Below are 16,284 nucleotides of genomic sequence, written 5' to 3' on the forward strand. Positions count from 1 at the left end.
TTTTATTACAAATTGCTATAAAATTGTTGAACATGATCATACAACACTTTCTAGTTCAGAAGAGCTTAAATCTCAGCTGATTTAGCTTTTTAAAAAAATCTTGAATCATAACAAAAGGACAATAGAGAGATGATTTAACTTATAACTACTTTTATTTTCCCAAAGAACTGTGTTTTCTTATCAGTCTTTATCTGGTAAAAAAAAAAACAGTTAAGAAGCAGTTAAATATCACAAAGAATATATTTGTAAAAGTGTATTGTTCCCATTCACAAATTCCTCACTTTAATTCAAGCACAAAATAAAATGTAAAAAAAGTATTTCTGATTTATTTTGAAAAACTCCACAAACTTTTATGCTATCCTTTACCAAAAACTCAAAACATGCTTTACCCCAGACATTTATTTTTCTTGGAGCTAAATGCATACATACACATCTTCACACGTTTACATTGCATTTAATAATAAAAATAACCTATATCTAGCATCATAAATTTTAAACAATTTGCTCGGTAAATATAAAATCCATTTGCAATATATACAAATTCGGTGACAAATTTTATCAAAATATATTCCTTCTGACAGAAAAGAATAAACTTTTAAGTAAACAATAGAATCCCTTTATAATTTTGATGTAGAGGTTATATGTTTAAATCTACAATACCTACATATCCACAGATATCCACTAACTGATCATGTTTGATTAGTGTCAGCTGCCTTTATGAGGAAAAATGGTTCAGGGGAGAATCAGTATGAAATGGAAGAGAAATTTATTGAAATCTAAGTAAGAGCACTGAAGAAATTATGTAATATTCATGTAGAGAAACACTTGACATTGCCACTGGATCCCAAGAATGTCTGAAATATTTGAGACACAATAAAGGCTACTTAAAAATAATTCTGAAAGTATTAATAAATGAGTTGTTTCAAAAGATATTGAAGGAGAAAATAAGTGAAATAGCCAACTATATCCATTTTACATTCTGACCTGATTGAAATCTAAATACATTCACTTTCTTAGCTTTGGAATGTATTGGATTTCACCCACCAGATTTAATTTTCATTCCCATGAGAACTGAAAGTAACTTTATATACTCTTCAGAGCCATCTTGATATATTTCTTCAGAAACACTTCATCGATTTACAGACACATTTTGCTACAAGAACGCGAGAATCTGCAGCATGCCTTTTGATGGGCTGCTCTGGAATCTAAAAATTCAACCCCACAGGCCTTTTTAATCACTGAACAGTTTTCACCCCTCTTGTGTTCAACTTTTCATATCCAGCATACTGTAATGTGAGCCATACCCGAGATTCTGCCCTGGATAATTCGGTAATTCTTAACAGCTGACTTCAACTTAAAATACCAAATCTGAGGCACACAGAGGCCTTCTTTCCTTTGGGCCATTCTAAAACTCCCAGTCAATGTCACTTTTTTTCAGAATGGAAGAAAAAAGGAAGCTGATAAGTTTGTTATTCTTGTATTCTTTAATAACATACCAACATCATTATCTGATTAATATTTTAGTCATAAATGTTTTCAAGGCTTTTTTTCCCTTAATTTGTATAAGACCATCTACTGTAGGAGCTGAGAACTAAAGAAAATACACTTACTTTATCCATATGCATAAAGATTCCTTCCAAAAGCAAAGTATTTCTTTGGGTATAAGATTTAAAAGATGTTTATACATGAAAGACAATATGCATTCAATCCTGTCTGACATGATGTTGAAATTAAACCAATTAATGTTTAGCTCTTTCTGCCACAGAGAACTAAGAAGGGTGGGGATCAAGTAAAAAGGAAAAGATGAATAAATTCACATCCACAGATTTTTATTCAGCAACACCCAAGTAAAAGCCAAAATATATTGATTATGCAAATGTTACCTTTATGCTTATAATTTAAAGAGGGAGAGAAAAGATAAGAAAGAAAAAAAGACTTCTTATTTTTCAGAGACATTTAGAAGTTATCTCAGAAACATGAAGAGATTAACTTTGATAGTACCGTGTTCTAGTTCTCATACAAAATTCCTATCAATTTAGATTAATTTGGTGATGCAAGTCAAAATTAGCCACGGTTGATCAATATTCTGCTAATATTACCACAGAAAGAATTTTTTCCCCATCAATTTTAAAGAGTGTGTATTTAAAAATACATGAGATATTTTTGAAAATATCATCTATCAACTTATAAGTAAACAAGCTCTTTTAAACACTTGAGATACTTGAAAACTATGAAGTCCCTTAGCTAAATGTATCAATGGTCGTGGCAGTTTTATTTGTACTATTCAAGTTTTTTAACAAATGCTGAATTTCAAGTCACTATTTTGGGAAATGATGAATTTTGAATCAATAGAAAACTTGTAATACTTTTCTTCTTATTCTTTAATGGACATCAGCAGTAAGTCAGTCAAGTTGGCTTTCAATATTAGCATTTCTATAGAAATTAACTAAGTAAATTAGTTCTATAAAAGTAAAGTACCTGAAGTTCCTGTCCTGGCTCAGCAGAAATGAACCCGACTAGGAACCGTGAGGTCGCGGGTTCGATCCCTGACCTCTCTCAGTGGGTTAAGGATCCGACATTGCTGTGAGCTGTGGTATAGATTGCAGATGCGGCTTGGATCTGGCATTGCTGTGGCTGTGGTGTAGGCCGGCGGCTACAGCGCCGATTGTCTAGACCCCCAGCCTGGGAACCTCCATGTGCCGCGGGTGCAGCCCTAGAAGACAAAAAGACAAAAAAACAAAAAAAGTAAAGCATCCTCCTGAGGCCATTATTTACCATGAGAATCTGCTAACTACTTAAAAGCAGCAAAGTGCAATGATATTTCTCAGAAAAATCCACAAGTTAGAGAAGTAGAAAGAAGAAACAAGACTTAAGGGTTGGAAATGATTTTTTAATGCTTAAATTTATATTTTTTTCTTTCCTTCTCTTCTTTTTTGGCCACCCCATTGCATATGGAAGTTTCCAGGCCAAGGATCAGATCCCAGCCACAGTTACAACCCACACTGCACTCTGCAACAACAGGATCCTTAACCCACTCTACCAGGCAGGTATCGAACCTATGTCCCAGCACTCCAAAGAGGCTGCTGATCCCTTTGTGCCACAGTGAGAACTCCTATATTTTTTTCAATAAAACAAATACAACCATGTTGAAAACATTATAAAAAAATTTAAGTAATAAATATATACTCCTCACTCTACAATATCAACTTATTATTTTGGTGTATTTCAACATATCTATAATCATACTGTAAATTTTTTTCATGTGTAAATTTGTATCTTTTTTATTTTTACAATCCTAAAAGTAATATATGCTATAAATTTAAATAGTATAAAAATACATACTTTAAAATTTACTTGACTGTTTTTATCCCCTAAATATCCAATGGCTTGACACATATGTTACACAATTTTTTTCCATATATGTTAGGACATATATATTTTTTCAAAATGTTATAAAAAATAGATATTATTGCATTATAACTAACTTTCTTCACCCAGCAATATAGGACATCTCTCTCTGTCAGCACTTATAAACCTGTCTTTTCCAATATAATCACATAACATATAAACTTTTGTTTGCCAATTTTAGTCTAAGCAACTATTATTTTTAATGACTGTAATATTCTACTAGATGACATATATTGTTTACCTCCTTATCCATTATATCTTTATTAGAAATTTAGGCCTTTTCTGGTTTTGTTTGTTTTGTTTTGTTTTTTCTTTCTTATTCCTGCACTATATCAACTAACGTTGTCATGGACATATTGAAACGTGTATGAAATGTTTTCTTAGCTTCCCAAAGTTGGAATTACTGGATCAAAGGGCATGATCATTTTAAGGCCATGATAAAAATGATTCCTAGCTTTGTTTTCCCTTTTCGAGGCTATGAGGTGTCATAAAAAGACCATGGACTTGGAGTTAGGCAGATATATCTATCTTTTGACCTACAGGACATCCTCTGTGAATTTGAATGAGTCTTCTATCTCTCTGAATCTTATTTACCTATGGTCCTAAATCTTTAGATGGAAATTATGACAAAGCAAACAAACAACAACAAAAAAAGAAACACAACAAACATTACTATTTTTACTAGGATTAAATGTGAAAAAACTGTAAAGTGCATTCTCTTTTTAAAAACCTCTCCTGATTTGTAAAGTAAAAAACTTTTTTCTCCATCTTCTTGTTATAATTATATTTTCTAGGATGAAACTTTTTTCCTCTCCGTTTACAGAGAACCAAAAACTTCAAGTGACTTACAGATAGGGCTGAGAATGTGTTCTTGAAGAAATCTTGAGATGTGCGTATATTCTGGAACAGAAGTAAAGTTTGCTCCAGAAAATTTTAAAAGGATTGACAGTTGTTTTGGCAAGGAAGCCACTGTGAAAATTATCCTCTTGATTCATAATAGACACTGGTTCTGAGGATAAAATAGGAAGGCAGAGCTCATGGAATAAAGCCTGTTTCAAAGAACCATAACCCAAGTTTTATAAACATTCCAGCGAAATACACTCAGAGAAATGAAAAACAGATCATTTCAACTTATATTGTAGCTGAGAGAAATTATTGAAAATACAAAATAGATCTCAGATTCAAAATTCTAGCCAAATTTTTGATAAACCAGTGACAGCTTTGTTTTAAACTTTTAACTTAAGTATATTTTAGAAAATCCAGCAAGACACCACCTACCCCCAAAATAAAATCTGCATCCTCTGCCATGGATGGAAGGTTACTCTTAAGAAATGTTTTTGAACTAAATGTGATCAAGCATTAATGCAGTGTGCAGCGCTACAGTGAAACAAGGTAAATTCATCAGTCTACCCATTTTTTACGTTCCTTGGGGCCTTGTCGTTGTTATTTTTATTAAAGAATTTGTGTCATTATACACCAATGTTACTTTTTCCTTAGTGAGATGTGAACAACATGTAAAGAATGCTTTAAAAGAGAATGAAATGTGCAAGACAAGTCACGTGTAATTAGCAAAGAACTGTAGCTATTTTTTACACGTTTACTAAAATTATGGTGAAAATATTTTTTCAACTAGATAGAGAAATATTTTCGTTAAAAAAGAGATACACTCACACTAGCTATAAGATCACTGTAAAAATATTCCACAAACATGCCAGCAATTAGAATGTTATACATATCTTATTAGCAAATCCCCCAAATTCCTACACAAATATGAGTCTTGCAATTACCACTTTGAAATAAAGAAATAGAGTGTGTTTTGTTGAATTAATGAGAGTGTTTAGGGTTATGTATACTTATCAAATTATTCAGCAAATATGAAAACTAATTAAATATAAGCATAATTTAGGGAATCTTGGAAACATGATAAAAGTGCTTTATAAAATTATTTTTTTATTTCCTGTCACTCTAACATATTGTTTTATTATTTTGAACTGTGTCTTTATTTTCCATAGTTTTCTAAGACCCACGTATAGATAAGGAGCAGATTGGAAGTCTTTATTTATCACTTTGTAGCCAGCAGAGGGCAATAGAGCATTTTATACTAAACACCCTCAGCCAATTAAAACATTCCATAGGGAAGGTATTTTTCCCTCTAAGACAAAGACACAAAATAAAATATAAAAAGACCTATTATGAACTGCTATTTCACCAACATGTGGATGTGTGTGTTGTGTGTTTTGAATTATGTATTTGATAATTTACTACAACTGTAGTGAATTTACAATCTAAATTTAATCCAAGGGAACACACGTGAAATAAGAAATATCTTAGTGGGAAAGGTTATCCAGTCTTTGAAGGGAATTTCAAAAACTACAAATTCCAAATATTTGTAAAGAAGTTTCTATTAGGAGATTCTTCCACCCATTTTGCAGGCACAGGATAGGAAGGGAGGGAACTATCTCTGAGTTAAAAAAAAATACCTCTCATCTCATTTAGGTTTTTGACATAAATTGTTGCCCAACACTTAACGAAGCTTCATGTTTTAAGCTCATTTTATTATACTTTTATATTAATTATTGTCTCATAATAATTTTGTGGACTAATGAAATCAACTTCTCAAAGAATGTGTAAGGATTATGTAATATGTAATATGTAATATGCAATATAAGGAAAATCTTGATAAAAACCTAATTTAAATACAAAGTAATATTTTCTCTCAAGGTTAAATTGGTTCTGAAGGGGTTTTTGTTCTCTTTACTATGTATTAGAAACTTAATTTATTCAATGCATCTCACTATTATAATGTCATGGAAAAATATCTCTGGACCACCCAGGCTTAATTGCTTCGCCAATTCTAGAAGCTATTGTTTCCCACCTTGTCTCAGCTACCCACTAATAGATAACCATTAGAGAACTCATTGCATAACACAAATATAGAAGGTATTGAATGCCTTCCTTTCATTCTCTTGGCTTTGCACCCTGTATAAACCAGGATGTATGTTTCTGAACTTGTAATGAAATATTATTCTAGACAGATTTTATCATTTTGTCAGAGGAATAAAATAGAATACATCTTTTAAATTACAAATTACTTTGGCTGATTTTAAAGTTATTTTCATAGCATTTAAGAGGAGATATACTGTGAGAATATGACATTAATAATATCTGAGCATCATGGGACCATCACATATCCGATATACCATGGTAACTTTAATTTTAGAATATAGCCATTGAGCTATTCAAAAATAGGTCTCCATTAATGTGCTATTGTTTAAGAATATTGGTTTCTGGAGTTCCCGTAGTGGAACCTGACTAGCATCCATGAGGACACAGGTTCGAATCCTGGTCTGGCTCAGTGGGTTAAGGATCTGGCATTGCCGTGAGCTGTGCTGTAGGTTGCAGAGATGGCTCAGATCCCATGTTGCTATGGCTCTGGCTTAAGCTGACGGCTACGGCTCCGAATGGACACCTGGCCTGGGAACCTCCATGTACCGTGGGTGCAGCCCTAAAAGACAAAAAGACAAAAAAAAAAAAAGAAAGAGAATATTGGTTTCTAAATACTATATTAATTTCAAATTCCCTTCGTAAAATCAAATTTGAGTTATATTAGAAGTTTATTGTTTGTAGATGTCTTTTAAGCTGTACTTATGTTTTTCTGGACAATCTTTCAAGCAACAACACATATACTTGGCTTTGTTAATAAAAAAAAAGTTTGGAGGTTTCTACTACTAACTATAAACTTAATCCTGAGGTTCCCAGGATAGTGCTTCTTTTTCACAATGAATTCACAACAATTATCAATTGATATTAAATATTTACTTTATCTATTTCAAGCACTATGCTAAGCACTTTTTGCATATTCTTTGTTTCAATCCTTCCAACTCTCCTGTAAGGTAAGAACTGTTATTTGCTTTACTAGAAGGAAACAAGTCTTAAAGATATTAGGAGACATGTCCATGACCACCCAGCTAGTCAGTAGCAGAGTTCTTTATGCATTTTAGAAACAAATACAGTGCTTTATCAGGCATTATTCAAGTATATACCAAACCCTATCATTTTTCCTGCTCCAAAGAACAAAGTTTAAATAAACACTAAATGCTGCTTTTTTTTTTTTTTTTTGGCCATACCCAAGGCATGGGAAAGTTCTGGGGCCAGGGATTGAACCTGCACCACAGAAGTGACCTGCAATGACAATACCAGGTACTTAACCCACTGAGCCACCAGGGAATTCCCTGAACACTCTTAAATCTGGATTTGCCTCAGGCATTCCTTTATCTTGTAGTTCACTGGAAGATGAGTAGTATAAATATGTTTTATATATATATATATATATATATATATATATTTTACTAAAAACATAAATAAAAGTGTATTTGTTTACTTTGGAACATATCAATAGATAATTCTTATTACAGGCTCATTCAAAGCCATGTCCACAAAGAGGCTCATTAATGCCCATTGCAAATTTTTTAATATTTGGGAACTATCACAGTAGAGGTTTTCTAATCAATTCTCAATAACTCACATTTGGTTAGGTCCATACCAATTAAAAACTTTACACTTTGCCTTACCTTTCCATATCATCTTTCTTAATCCATGTATACATTTCTCACTCTAAATATACATGGAAGAAATAACATATTATTAAAAATATGCCTCTTTATATAAACTCTAGATTTCAATTTATCAGAAGAATGTAATTAAATTTTCCTTTTTAATATATATAAACATTTAGTAATGCTTTGGGCTATGTTCGCATAGAATTTTACAACATTTAAATATTTTCCTATACATTGAGGAATACAGCATAGCTTGCCTAATAACTTTAAAACTTAACTGTACCCCACTAATAAGATACATTTCCACTAACTTATTTAACCCTCACACACAAATTCTCTCAAAAGGTATTAAAATTAGACTAAAACAGTGTTTCTCAATCTTGACTCTGCTGACAATTTGGACCAGATTATGTTTTGATTTGGGTATGGGTCTCTCCTGTGTAACATAAGCTGTCTAGTGGCATCCTTTGAATTTGCACACTAGATGCCAGTAGTACCTTTTCCCCTCCTCCACACAGTTGTCTCAAGACATAGCCAGATATCCTCTGAGTCAGGGGAAGAGGACAAAGGCCTGCGACTTGGAAAATGGGAAATAGAGAAACCCTTTTAGTAATAGCCCATTTCCTTTCAGAATGAGATAAAGGCAAAAGGCACGAATACCCAGATATCTGCATTTAGGTTTTCTTTTCATTCTTCTCTTAGTTTAGCTGAGTATTTCTCAAAACATAGCACACTACACAGAAGTGTAAGCACAAAGTTGTGTTCTATGTTTTGCTGATGTGCACTAAAATACCATTGGTGAACAAGTTGGAAGTCATCGCTGCCACTGTGGAGTTTATAAGACCTGCAAAAGAGTCAGGCTTAAAATATATATATTTCGCAGCAATTATATGTGATCGGTGCTATGGAGAAATAGCTGAAGTTTTTTTAAGCGTTTTACAGAGACACCTGACCTATTGGGATGATGGGAAATAGCAGATCTAGGAAGGCTTTTCTGGGGAAGAAACTTTCCATCTGAGACTTGAAGGATGAGTAGAAAGTGCTCAGGGGAAGTTTGGGCTAAAAGCCAAGCTCTTCAGACTGTGTCCTAGCCCTTTAATCACACAATCTCCACCTGGAAAACACATTTAATTTTACTCAAAGATGTAAAAACATGTCTAAAGAAACATCTCTATATTCATTATCAAATTTTCAAGTATTCTTATTGTTGTGAACTATTAAAGGAAAAAAGATCAGAAAACTCTAGGGTAGTGGACCATCTGGTTTATTAGGTTTTACCAAGTGTTCTGTACATTTCTGTATGAGTTAAACAGAATTGATAAGAAATCACAATTATTTAAAACAGATTGATTTGCCAGATAAAGAACTGACTTTTTAAGTGATAAAATTACTACCCCCAAGAAATAATGACATTATATCTTCAATTGGTATGGCATCCAATGTGAGAATTGATGTATTTTCTTAAATTATTTTAACTTTATAGTTCATATTTTGGCAGGGAAGGGAGGATAATTAAATTTTCTGACTCCTATTGAACAACCAGCAAAATGTGGAATTTAGAAAAAAAAATCAAGAAATAGGTGATGTTAACCAAAATAACAAGATTTAGATAAAGTAGGATGCACAGTACACATTTAGGTTGATTCCTATTTAGCCTAGTACATTTAAGTGTGTTCACATTATGGTCACTGTCAATAATTACCGTAGCCAAATGTCAAATGATATTCACACTCAGCTAGGAAGTGAACGTAGCAAAATAATGAATTGTGCTTAAGTTTATACTTTTTCCCAAAGGAAATTGTTTTTAAAAAAACCTTATGTCTTGATTTATTGCCCTTGCTAAAAGAAAAGTGTTTACTTTTTGGTGTGAAATACAAGACCTGTGAAATTCAAGCACACTTGTGAAATACAAACATTTTCATTTTTAATCAGTTATCATGAAAATGAGAAGCATCCCTTGAACAAACAAAATAATCCTATCAGGGGAAAGAAACGAAAAATTTAGAACCAATATTCTGACATGTCTAAATGCCATGAGAGGAAATTTATGCTTTTTTAAAAAAGAAAACTCAAAGGTAATTATAGTTGGTGATTGAAGATTTTCCAGGGGTGGGGGCACCAGAAAGATCCAAAAGCAAAACTTGAATTTGCTGAATGCTGCCAAATATTTACATTAGCATTTCCATTATGTTAGGCATCATAAGAAATCTAGAGATGATGGAAAGTAATACAGGAGGATGTGCCTAGGATTCGCAAATACTACGAGATTTTGTATCAGGGACTAGGGCATTTGTGGGTTCTGGAATCTCTGGGGGTATGAGAACCAATCCCCTTCGTTAAGAATTGTCAAATAGTTCTTCAGTGCTATCTGTGAGCTTTAACTCTTAATGTGTGTTGATTCTAAGACCCTTTAAACAATCTGCATGGTAACTCCAAACAATAGAGTCACTTAAAACGTGGGACATATGTACTGCTTCAATTGAGAATCTGCGATAAATATGAAATTTATCAACAATTTATCTAGTGAAACAACATCCTAATATGATTTTTACAAATCAGATTTTATGAGAGAAGAAATTTTTATGACATATTGTTGAGGGAAAATGTAGGTTACGTGGCAGTTTTGGAGTATCATTCTGTATTTTAAAAGTAAAAGTCTATACATGCAGAATTTAAAAAAAAAAAGAAAAAGCTATATAATAAAATGCTGATGGCATACGTGAGAGAGTTATATTTGAGAGAGTTATTGTAAATTTTGATTTTTTTGTATTTTCCAAATGTTCACAAAATATATTCCTCATATTTTGAAGAAAAATAAGTAAAATCTCATTAGGACCAATTAACATCTGAATAAAGGGATATAAACTAAATTTCTTTTAATATGCACTCAAAGAAGATTTGTGCTGAAACATGGACATGCTAAATTACTAAAACACATTTTTTACTCTGTAGTAGAAAGGTTGTAAGTAAAAAGTAAGATTTATAAGTCTTTGAATAAATACAATAATTTTTGTATGAATTTTTTGTAAGATTGTTTTACAGGCTTCAGCAAGCATCTGTTCTGTTTCAAAGATACTCATCTGATACATAAATGCAACAAGATATGTACTGTACCAGTGAAATTCTACCTTCTAGGTGTAATAAAGCAGCTTTAAAGTATATAGTGATAGGAAGTTGAGACTATGAGATTAGATCAAATCAACAAAGGCTTTCAGTTAGAATAATGGAATTGGATGATTTCTTTTGGAATATGGCCAGGATGTTAGAGAAGAGGTGATTAAACTCTTGGGAAAATATATAATTATCCTGGTTGTTAAGACAGTAGGTTTACATTTCATGTCAATTTTCAACAGCGGTTTCTTTCTCAGAGACAAATGTAGGATACGGATTCAGCATTTATCCACAAGAATGAATATCTCCGTATTTAGAACCTTAGTCCTCAGCCACACCAGGCAGCTCTTAAATCCCAAAGCTCCAGTTTAGCTTTTCAAATGTGAGGTCATTTTTCCATAACTCATAAGAGAAATATATTATCAGGCTGTAAAATAAATAACATAAAATTTTCAATATGATGTATAATACTGCAATGTAATGAATTCTTTATTATTGTTATTTTTATTATTACTTATGATAAACTTGGTTACTCTTTTTCCAAAGTTACTATAACATTAAATATTTAAGCCTACTTCTTGTTTACTGACCCAGAAAGTAACCTCTAAATAAAGAACTCTAATAGAATTTCAGGATGTTTTTCAAATCAACATAATGCTTCTTTAGTGAACTGATTAAAATAACTGTTAGAACCTATGCAAAATATTGTTCAGAATAAACAAAGCAGCCAGTGGGACTAAACATAATGAATGGACAAAATCAGACGTAAATCCTACCATGTGTACCTCAATCCTCTAAATATTTCTTGAATGGGTTTTTTTAAAAAGCTATGAAAAACCAAACCCATTAAACAGTTTTGTACAGCACATCTGCAGAATTAAACTTAATGTAAGTTACTTACAAAATAGTTTGTGTTGAGATTGTAAGCCTAGAGAGTGTATCATTCAGCTGTGCAGCTGTTAACTATGATCCCAATTTAAGAGAATTTTAATTCATGATTAGAGTAGTGTATGCTTGGTTCCAGATATAACTGGGAGTAAGAAACCAAAAGACAGCAAAATTCTATGGTAAGATATTAATATATATCCATCTTTATATTTTTCAGTGTACTTTGGATGTCTCAGACTTGTACCGTGTATTTTTCCATGCCTTCTCATTAAGGCTAAGAGAAACATAAAAGCCTTTTGTACATTTTAGAAATAAAATGAAAAAGATTTAAACATCTGAATTACATGTAGAACTACAGATGTGCATACTTCAGAGTCACTTCTTTTCCCCAAATGAAAGCAGATTTTTAAACAAACAAAATAAAACTTACATCAATGGCTTCCTCAAGCTAGATCCAAATTTTATTTGTGCTTTACAGTCTGAAGTCGGATAATATTCAGGGAGTAACGATTCAATCTGTGTTCAGTCTCATATTATTTGAATGTCCACCATCTCCTCATGTTTAAAATAGGATACTAGTAATTGATCAAATAATGTGTTTCTGAGGATTTAAATGACTCAGAATGCATAAAAAACTAGACCACTACCCTCTAGCATATAGCTAGATAAATGTTGGCTATTATTATTTTTATTCCGTTAGGAAATGGAGGTAGAAAAAAAAAGCCATGGTTCCTATATTCCTGAGGGTAAGTCTCACTGTAAAACTCACTGTATGGAGTTCCCGTCGTGGCGCAGTGGTTAACGAATCCGACTAGGAACCATGAGGTTGTGGGTTCGGTCCCTGCCCTTGCTCAGTGGGTTAACGATCCGGCGTTGCCGCGAGCTGTGGTGTAGGTTGCAGACATGGCTCGGATCCCGCGTTGCTGTGGCTCTGGCGTAGGCCGGTGGCTACAGCTCCAATTCGACCCCTAGCCTGGGAACCTCCATATGCAGCAGGAGTGGCCCAAGAAATGGCAAAAAGACAAAAATAAAATAAAATAAAAATAAAAAAATAAAACTCACTGTATGAAATAGTAGTAATATAGTATGTATTATATTATAACACATCTAGTGATAGAAGTATTCTAAATATAGAGAACCTTGACCAAGATTTTCCGATTAACCTGCTCTGGTGAAAAGAAATCTCTAGTGATTTGGAGAACTGTGCTCTAGTTTTGAGAAAAGCACTAACAAAACGTGTATTCTGGGGAAGGTCAGTTTCTTTAAACTTTAGGTTTCTCATTTACAAAAAGTTAATCTGAAGGTTGCTTCTAATTTGAGTGTTATATACTTTAAACTCAGATGCCGATCTCTTTGCTTTCAAGTAAACTTGCCTAAATCAGCATGTGCCTACTTAGAACCTTGGCTTTCAAGTTACTGAAGATCACTGAGACATCAACTCCGTGTATGATATTCAGTGTTAGTTCTCTGTTAGTTTGAAGTGGATAAATGATTGAACTATACAATTTCTGAGAAAATATACATTAGAACTACAGAAACGGTTCATTAAGGATGCATATTTCCAAAAGATATATTAACAAACAATGAAATAAGACTCACACATTCATTCATTCAACACACATTTGAGTGCCTATGAGGTACCAAACCCTGTTTGGGATGCTGGCAATACAAGAGTGAATTAAACAGTCAAGAATCTCTGACTCATATAACATTCTAAGAGGAGTGAGTCAGTTAATAAAAATAGATAAGGGGGTATATTGTGTCTTAGATGGGGATCAGTGTTCTGGGGGGGGGAACAACAAAATAAAGCAGAAAAGTGGAAAGTATTGTGTAAAGACATAATTTAAAATTAGTGGGTGGAAAAGTCTCTCGGAGACGGTTTGATTAAACCCCAAGAGAAGAAAGAGAGTAGGTTTGCTGGTGTGTCAAGGTAAGTATTCCAGCCAGGGCAAGTGCAAAATCTCTGAGGCTGGTGGTTGCCTGATAACATTCTAGGAATAGCTTAGAGGCCGTTGTGTTGAAGCTAAGTGAGCAAGGGCAAGTAAGAGGGGGAGGAGAGCCGTCAGGAACACTGAGAGACCAGACAACGTGAGGCCTTGTAGATGTCTGGAAAGAGTGGGCTGTCCCTTTAAGTGCTGAGGGAAACCATTGGAGGATTTTGAGCAGAGGCTTATAGATGGACCTAGCTTGTTTTGAACCTAAGTGTCTGTCCTGCTATGGAACTCTCCCCCCCCCCCCCCATGCATTTTGGTTCAAAACAAGCTGTGTTCAAATATAAGATGCATGGCTTCTGGACCTCTGAACTTTGAGTTAATGATTACTCTCTCAACTTCATCTTTAAATTAAGATGATGATACCACCTGACATGATGGAATCAGATCAGAGAACATTTGTAAGGGGCCAAAAATGCTGCCCTCAGTCCTTGCTGCTTCCCAGTGTCCTCTCATTTATCTTCAAAAAATAATTGTTAACCTTAAAGTATTAAATCCTAGTGAGACCCACATTGCTAATAGTTAAGGTCCCTGGTTATACCAAAAGGACTTAGCAATACAGCACCTAGTTTGTGTATCTGCTATATGCTTAAGATCCTGAGATGCTAAAAGGCAAGCACAGTCACAGCAATTCCACAGCTAACTCAAGTGTATCATAGTCTCTATTTTTTAATGAGTCGTAGAGAACTTTAGTGGGACCGGAACACATGGTTAGGTGAAGCCAGTGAAGTTCTATCTCTATCTCAAGTTTTCCTGTATGAAAAAGATTTACGGAGTTCCTGTCATGGTGCTGCAGAAACTAATCTGACTAGGAAGCATGAGGTTGCGAGTTCGATCTCTGACCTTGCTCAGTGGGTTAAGGATCCGGTGTTGCCGTGAGCAGTGGTGTAGGTTGCAGACGCAGCTCAGATCTGGCATTGCTGTGGCTCTGGTGTAGGCTGGAGGCTACAGCTCTGATTGGACCCCTAGACTGGGAACCTCCACATGCCTCGGGTGTGACTCTAAAAAACAAAAAAAAGAAAAAGAAAAAGAAAAAGATTTACAATGACTTCCTTAGTCTTTAAGTAATGGAAGACAGGTAACCTAGGAAATCTCTTCTCCTTACAGTTCCTGGTTTGGGGCCCATAATTACCCATTCTAAAAGGCAGAGAAGAAAAGAAACAAAAGCAATGCTGTTAAAATACGCCCTGTGCACATTTGAAAGAAAGCATTCTGGTAAACTTTATTCTCTTTCATGAACAGGAATAAAATTACATAAGTTTTAAAATTCTAACAGTTTTTTTTCTTTTTTCTTTTTACATTTCCATTTCTTTTTTTGTCTTTTTAGGACTGACCCCGTGGCATATGGAGGTTCCCAGGCTAGGGGTCCAATCGGAGCCACAGCTGCCAGCCTTTGCCACAGCCACAGCAACGCCAGTCTGAGCAGCATCTGCAACCTACATCATAACTCACGTCAATGGTGGATACTTAACCCACTGGGCAAGGCCAAGGATCGAACCTGTGTCCACATGGATTCCAGCCAGATTCTGTTCTGTTGAGCCACAAGGGGACCTCCACATTTTCATTTCTTTTTCCTTTCCTTTTCTTTTCCTTTCTTCCTTCTTTTCTTCCTTCTGTCTTTGCTTCCCTCCCTCCCTCCTTCTCTTCTTCCCTCCCTCCTTTGTTTCTTCCTTCCTCTCTTTCCTACCTTCCTTCCTTCCTTTTTTCTTTCTCTTTCTCTTTTATTACTCTAACCCTAAATTATTTCTCTTTTCCTTGAATTCCTATTGCATGTCATATCTATACCCAATATGTAATTTATTACTTGTGACTTGTCACTGTCACATGTTGCACTTAGAATCAGTATTGTTCATCTTTTTTAATAAAAATAAGTTTTCCTATAAGTAACTACCTTATGCTGTATAGTGTGCAAAACTGAAGATATAATTGTCGGGAGGGGAGGATTAGAGATATTACTACAGTAGCAGCATGGCCTAGACTGAGCAATGTTTAGAAAAGCCCTAAGAAGACAGGGCTTTTCAAAACACAGTAGATAGTCCAACAGATGTGAATTTATTCTCCTTTTATTGGGGTTACTTTAGGTTACCTCCTTAAATGACACTTCTCTTATGGATCCAAACTTGGAAAAATATTCAATTACTAAACTATTCAAATATTCAACAGAGTTCATCAGTTTAGATACCAAAGATTGTACAGGTTATTCTGCAATTTTGTTATAAAAATTGCTAAACTAGCTATTGTTTTCTGAAATATGGTGTCTTGGATAAAGTATCATAGCCTTGGTATGTACTATGTATATTGTGCTACTTCTCAGCAGACCTTCTGGG

This window comes from Phacochoerus africanus, chromosome 1, assembly GCF_016906955.1.
Source record: "Phacochoerus africanus isolate WHEZ1 chromosome 1, ROS_Pafr_v1, whole genome shotgun sequence".
In the NCBI taxonomy this organism is placed as follows: domain Eukaryota; kingdom Metazoa; phylum Chordata; class Mammalia; order Artiodactyla; family Suidae; genus Phacochoerus; species Phacochoerus africanus.